Here is a 7,562-nt window from a genome sequence, read left to right on the forward strand (position 1 = left end):
CTTTTTAGAGTCTCTGCCTGGCAGGCGTTGGGCGCAATTGATATTTTGCCAGGCGCGTGTGAGCCTTGCGCTCTCTGGTTGGGTCACGCCGGGCGCGGGCACGCCTGCGCTGGGCGTGCTGGCCCCCTGGTGCTCTTTGGTTGTGCTACGGCGGACGCGACCTGGAGAGCGTCGGGCGCTGATGTGAAGCTTGACTAAATGCTGATAAATGTTGTTTTAAGCTGAAATTGCTGAATATGCCGAGCTGTTAGATGTTATTGCTGAGTAAGAATGTGTAAGTTGTGTTGTGAGATGTGTTTAGATGTTAAGTTGAGCTGTGCTGTATGTTGATTTAAGCTGTATTTGATGATATTGTTGTGCTGTGCTGAATTATATGTTGTTATAGCCGCTATATCGGTGCTGTTATAGCCACTATTGTGGTGCTGTTATAGCCGCTATGTCGGTGTTGTTATAGCCACTATTGTGGTGCTGTTATAGCCACTATTGTGGTACTGTTATAGCCGTTATGTCGATGCTGTTATAGCCACTATTGTGGTGCTGTTATAGCCGCTATGTCGGTGCTATTATAGCCACTATTATGGTGCTGTTATAGCCACTATTGTGGTGCTGTTATAGTCGCTATGTCGGTGCTGTTATTACTGAATGTTGTAAGCTGGTTGATGTGCTGATAGCTGTAGTTGTTTACCATTCATATTTTACCTATGTATGCTGAATTTTTTTCACTAGCTTACCCTTTGTTGTTTCCATGTGGTTTGGACTGTTATGATCATACTATGGGAGCAGGGCAGGGTTAGGTTGGTGTTTTGTTGAAGAAGGTCTGCAGCTGGCAGATGAAGTTTTATTTTTTTGATGTTTTTAGCTACTTAGTTAGCAACTGATGGATGTATTTTGTTTTGTACACTCTAACTCTAACCGGATTGGGACCTTGTATATAAATATATTCTAGATCCTATATTATATACTCGTTCTTTTTTGTCTGGTGTTTCCGGTGTGCGGTGCTGTGTGTAGTGACCAGCCGAGTCGTTACATATGGGAGCACGTCAAGACTAGCTTAAAGTTGGGGTGACCGCTGCAAGATGAGGAGTTTTGTCCTAGTGTCAGAGTTACCTTCTTGGGTAATTGTTGTTTGTGCTTGATTGACACTAAGGGGTTATTATTTGGATGACTGTGCATATTTGGTGTTATATTTTGTACATAAAAACATAGTTATTATTATATTTATATCTACCTGTATGTATGAGTTATCCAGTTTTAATATTTCTCTTAGTTCACTAGTAGTAGTGCGATTTCACTAAGTGTAAGGACCATGACGGGTCGTTACAAGACTTTCATTAATGAATTTGATATATTTTAAGATTCGAGTCTGCATTTACTTTAAATACGAGTGTGCAAAAAATTTAAATTGATCTTAATTGATGTATAATCGAACCAATTTATATTAAAAAATTTGATATTTTGAAAAAAATATATGAACCAATTTACTTTAGAAAATTGATTGATTATTCAATTCATTTTTATAAAATAAATTGATATGTTCTATTTAAAAAATAATAATTTATATATAAGTACAAAGTAGACAATTACATCTAATTTTAAAGAAATCAATTTATATTTTTTTTATCCATTTTATAAATTAGATTGAATTAGTTTAGTTTAGATTTTTCAAAAAATTGATCTATAAACACCCCTAACTTTAAAGTTAAGTTTGAAATTTATTTTATTTTGATTGTGGTTCTTTTTAATAAAAATGTAAATTTAAAGTTAAAAAGCTTTCTCACTTATATTTTTAAGTAGGCAATATCCAATTCGATACATGACAAATTGATAATTATATTTTTTTCTGAGTATTTAACATATTATATATATATATATATATATATATATATATATAATTTTTTTAAGAAAAACTGTAATTTAGATTTATTAGTTAAACTAAAATAATTAACGTGTACCATTTAATTCACATGCTTAATAGGCAGTCCAATTAGTCTCACAAGCTACGATTATCATATATGTTGGACTATAAGCTTAGTAATTTTGACTGTTTGGGCGTCTATAATATGTCGATGATTTGTCTCTGGATAATGGACATCATTGGATGTTATGATTTTATTCTTAAAAAAAATACTTAAATAAATTAAAAAAAAATAAAGTATTTATAAATAATTCTTAGTCTTGAATCTTAAGTGAAGTGAAACTTTTTATACATATTATAACAAGTTTTCAAGTTGAGGTTAAGAGATAAAAGTGATTTAGATCTTCCTTCTAAAATCACTATCTTTGAAGTATTTAGTATCTGTTTGGTAACTCGTTTGCAATAAGACAAACGAGATTTTTCACATTCCCAAACACTAAATATATGTTTGAAATTATGTCACGTCAACTTGAATTCACATAGGAAAAAGCAAATATTTGTAACTTCTACATTTATTATCAATTTTAATGTAATTTATGAGTCTACCTTAAGTAAATAACGTCATTTCAAACATGCATTAAATGAAAAGGTTTATTTTCTTAACTTTCATGTTCAATTGGATTTTTTTTCATGTTAAATAGTTATTCAAACACACTATTAGGTTTTTTTTCATGTTAAATAATTAAAAATATTTTTAAAAATTTCTCTACTGAAAATAAATAATATTTTTAAATAAAAAAATTCTGAAAAACACATATAAACTTATATGTAAACAAACCGTTAGTCTTCAATCCCCTTCATCAAATATTTTATTAATATATTCAATGATCAAGAATAATTAATGGCAGATGAATGGACCACTTAAATGCTCATGCCCCATAGGCCTCACAATATATAGCTTTAGTGCAACTGTGCATAATGTTTATCAACGAGGAAATTATCACTAACCATTCCAAGAATCCAAGACTGAACTCTTTCAAAATCTTGTCACTTAACGTAACTGTATGTGCCACTACCCTATGACTTGTACTAAACCTAGCTAGCTATATTACATGGCTTACCATCTCCGTGAAGTATAGATCAAAGTACAGGCTACTATTCCACTACATGTCAACGAAAGGGGTAACAACATGTGACGAATGAGAGTTGTGAACATGTGTCTCAGGTCGATGATGGAATTGAATAAGTGCACATTTTGAGTTAGGAATTTAGTGGCAGAGGCTACAGTAAAAGCTTTGCAATGATATCTTAGGTTTGAGTACATAAAGTTCTTCATGGCGTGAATTTGCTTGTTAGGGTCTCACTGGGACAGGGTTATGGATTGTGATCTTTAGGACCATGTTAAAAGGCCCAATAACGACGAGCTCCGACATTGTTGATGATCATGATGAGGGACCCAATCCTCATGGTGACAGTCATAGAATGTTTGTTAGTAACTTAATTAGTTTGGAGATGTTTATATTGTGTTTCAGAATAAGCTGTCAAAGTTTTTAAAAAATTATTTCAAAATAAATTAATCTGTACTAAAAGGAATTGTGATTGAGCTTGAAACAGTAAATGAGATGAAAATGTAAATTTACATTAACTTAAAAGGACCATCAATTCACTCTTAAAATTAAAAATAAAATATATTTTAGATAATATCTATGAATATTTTCCTTTAGATAAAATCTTAGTTCGAGTTACACAATCAGGCACTAAATATGAACATCACTTCCATTAGAGATTCAAATCTTAGTTCATTATGCTCTGAGGAATTAACTTTTTTACTAGACACAATTTTAGTTAGTGTGATTATGTTTAAAGAATAAAAATATTAACCTTCTTATTTTCCTCTTTATAAAAATATGTTTAATTAAATTATGATAAATAAATTATCTACAAATTATAATTTTAAATATTTTTAATATGTATCTTTTGATATGGAATATTAAAGGTATTTCCTGATTCATTCGTAAAGACTAATTCTTTTAAAGTGTCGTATCATTAAAATAAATTTTATTTCTTTTAAAGAAATCATATATAGTATTAGGAAACTCTAATTAGCATATACATCAATACGACATATATAACTTTTATTTTTTTATAAATTTGAAAATTTGTAAGATAATTAATTAAATATATAATTTAGTTCTTACACAAGTTATGAATACGTAAATTTTATTAAATTTATTTATATATATGCATATAAACATTAGTGAGTTAATTTCCAAAACTATTAATTTTATTACATATTTTTTATTTAATTTGATCCATATATATATATATATAATATTTTTAATTTCGTTCTTACAAAGTTAACATATTATTAATTTGATCTTGTATATAAAGACCAAACTAAGAATATACTATATATCTACAAATCATATTAAAATTATGTTACATGTATAAATATTTATAAGTTTTCTTATATAAAGACCAAATTGAGATGTAACTATTTTTAGAACATAAATTATGATCAAAACATAATACTAGAAAACAAGATATATCAACCTTAAAATATAATATAAATCTTACTTGACCTCAATCTCATAAAATTAATTTATAAAATGATAGGTATTTTTCATTTATATATTAGTGGTTAAGATTATTTCTCGTTGATATAGGATTTGAGTTTTCTCAATAACTATTATTATTAATTTTCCATATATCCAAGTTAATTCGAAATTATTATAATCCCATGAGCAAGGTGTACATTTCTATCAACTTGGGTTCATCCAAAATATGAAATGGTCCCTCCTCTTGAAAAGTGGTAAAGTCCAAAAGCACCGAATAGAGAGAGAGAGAGAGTGTGTAAGTGTGTGGGGTCTCCCATTGTATTGAGTTTCTGAATTCCCCTCCATCATTCTGCAAATCTGTGTGTCTCATTAAAAGAAACCAAAACCACCCTTGTCTCTCAAATTTCCGACTTGTTCCAGTACGGGAAGTAGCACTTTAAACCCTGTGGACACGAGTACACGTGTCAGAAGCCCAGCCAAGTGTAGCGTTATCCACTACTGCTTCATTTTTCACCCCCTTCAAGGCAAAACTAAAAAGCTGATGCACCATGTGCATGTATCATGTATGTGCCCATCTTCATCACTGTCTCATACTACTAAATTATTCTTCTCTTTTTTCTTTTTTCTTTTTTCTTTTTTACTATTTATTGTGTTGCAGTTACAGGTACTACTGCTTAAGAATTCGCAGAATGATAAGACTCTGATAAAGCATAAAGTATCGGTAATAATAATAGAAATATAAGTCATCGTATATAGCTGCATCCCTACCTTAGCATTATCATATCATGTCCCACACTCGGATACACGTCCATTTCTTTTCTTCCACAAGTCAATTTCCTTTGGCTATGTGTGGTCAAAATTAAAAATGGCAATGAAAATAAAATAGAATAAATTTAAATAGGAAAAAAAAACTAAAATTATTTTATTTAAAAGAATAAAAAATTTAAATAAATTATTATTTTTTAATTTAATTAATTAAATTAAAAAGTTAATCAATTTTAAAAAATTAATGAATTAGAATATATAATTTTTTTTATTACTATTTCAACTTTAATATTAAGCCAATTTTAATTTTTCATTTAATAAATTATATAAAGACAGGTTATGATATATAAACATTTTAATTGTTTAAACTTTTATCATTGATTAAAGTTTAACCAACACCAATTTCTTGATATTTCACAATTGAGCGATGAAATTAATTAAAATTAATGAATTCTAGAAATTTTTATTTCACTTCTCTTTCATTTATTATCCGCAAACATATTTGCCATCTTGTTTATTATGTTAAATATAAACATGTTATTATTAATAAATTTTGATGAGTATTGTTAAAACATAAATTAAACTATTATAATATATTTGGTTTGATTTTTTTTATGTAAATTAAGTGATATTTTTGGACCCCACACACACACACACACACATATATATATATATATATATATATATATATATATATATATATATATATATACTTTTAATGTTAAGACTATATAATTATGTTATTATATTTTTTGAGATTTAATTATTTTTTAGTCTTTATAATTATACATTTTATTTTTTAATTCTTATAATTAAATATACGTACATATATATACTTTTTTAGTTCTCATAGTTTCATAAGTTTTATCTTTTAATTCTTACCATTAAATTCTAAATCTCATCTTCTCACACATGGTAAAATAGGTCAATTCACTTTATAACAAGTCAAAATGAATAGTTCATAAAAAATTGTAAAAATAATAGATTGAAATGTCATTCATTTTATTTAGTAGTGGATTAATTCACCCACTTTCAACCCATTCAAATAAAAAAAATCTCAATTGAAAATTTTCAATATACACTCATTGCAACCTATAATTTTAACATTATTTATAAATGAATTATGAGATTATTTATTTTTTTCACGTAAAAAATAAAGTAATATATTTCTATAACTAAATTACAAGGTTAAAAATTAATCATAATTTAAACAAATACAACTAAAACAAAATGTTAAAAGATAATATACATCTAAAAAAGTAAATACATAAAAATTTGTCAATAATGATTAAAATAATATATTTCGTATAAAATATAAAGAATACTTAAAAAAGTCAGTTATAAAATAAAAAATATTAACCTAATATAAATTCATTCAAATATACCTTTTAAAGACCATTAAAAAAAATGAATGGGCAGTTTTACCTACCAAATGTCAAATTAGACTTGTCTGATTAACAAGTTAAACATATTAGTAAATTTGTTTATCTAATTAAAAAATGTGGATTAACGATTTAATCACCAATGTCCATCAACATTTTTATCCCTACAATTACTTAATTTGTATATTAAAAATAAATCCATAAAAAAAATAAGAGGGAAAACTGCTGATGACTGCATACTCTGCAGTCTGCACCTGCCTATCAAAAAATAAAAATAAAAGTAGTTGCATATCACACACCCTCAAGTCTCTCTCATTTTTCTGACATAAAAAGTCCTTTTTTCTTTTCTTTTTAATTTATCTTGGCCCTAGAGTCAGATACACATTAATAATATAAGTACTGTGATTTTGGACGTTAACAACGTTGTTAATAATTTTAAAAAAACAAAAAAAAAAACGTTGTTAATAATACGCGATTTACAGCTTGTATCATTATGCGATTTACAATTTTGAATTAAATATCACATCAAGTTCATTTGTGCTGTTACGTGATTTAAGATTTGTTTAGATTTTTTTTTAATTTTAGATAAATTTTGTTTATAAATACTTAAAAATAAAAAAATAAACATTTCTATATAATAAAATTAATTTACACATAAATTAAAAATAATATTATAGATAAATTAATATAAAATAATTTTACAAATCAATTTATGTATAAGTTAATTACAGTTTATAAAAATTTAATTCCTTTTCTAAAAAAATTTTAAGAGACGTTTATCCAAACTCACTTTGATATTCTTGATAAAAATGTCTCATACAATTTTCTCAATTCAAAATTAAAAATCATAACATTTCAATATTTTTTTTTTAAAGTTTAACGTCTTCATCTTTACAACTGATATGCACTTTTACTGTAAGGTTTTCTTACATTCACTTGTCAAAGAACATCCTTAATTAATTGTTCAACAATCTTATCTTTATAAAATATAATAATATAAAA

The sequence above is a fragment of the Cajanus cajan genome, chromosome 3 (assembly GCF_000230855.2).
Source record: "Cajanus cajan strain Asha chromosome 3, NIPB_CcT2T_4, whole genome shotgun sequence".
NCBI classification, from domain to species: Eukaryota; Viridiplantae; Streptophyta; class Magnoliopsida; order Fabales; family Fabaceae; genus Cajanus; species Cajanus cajan.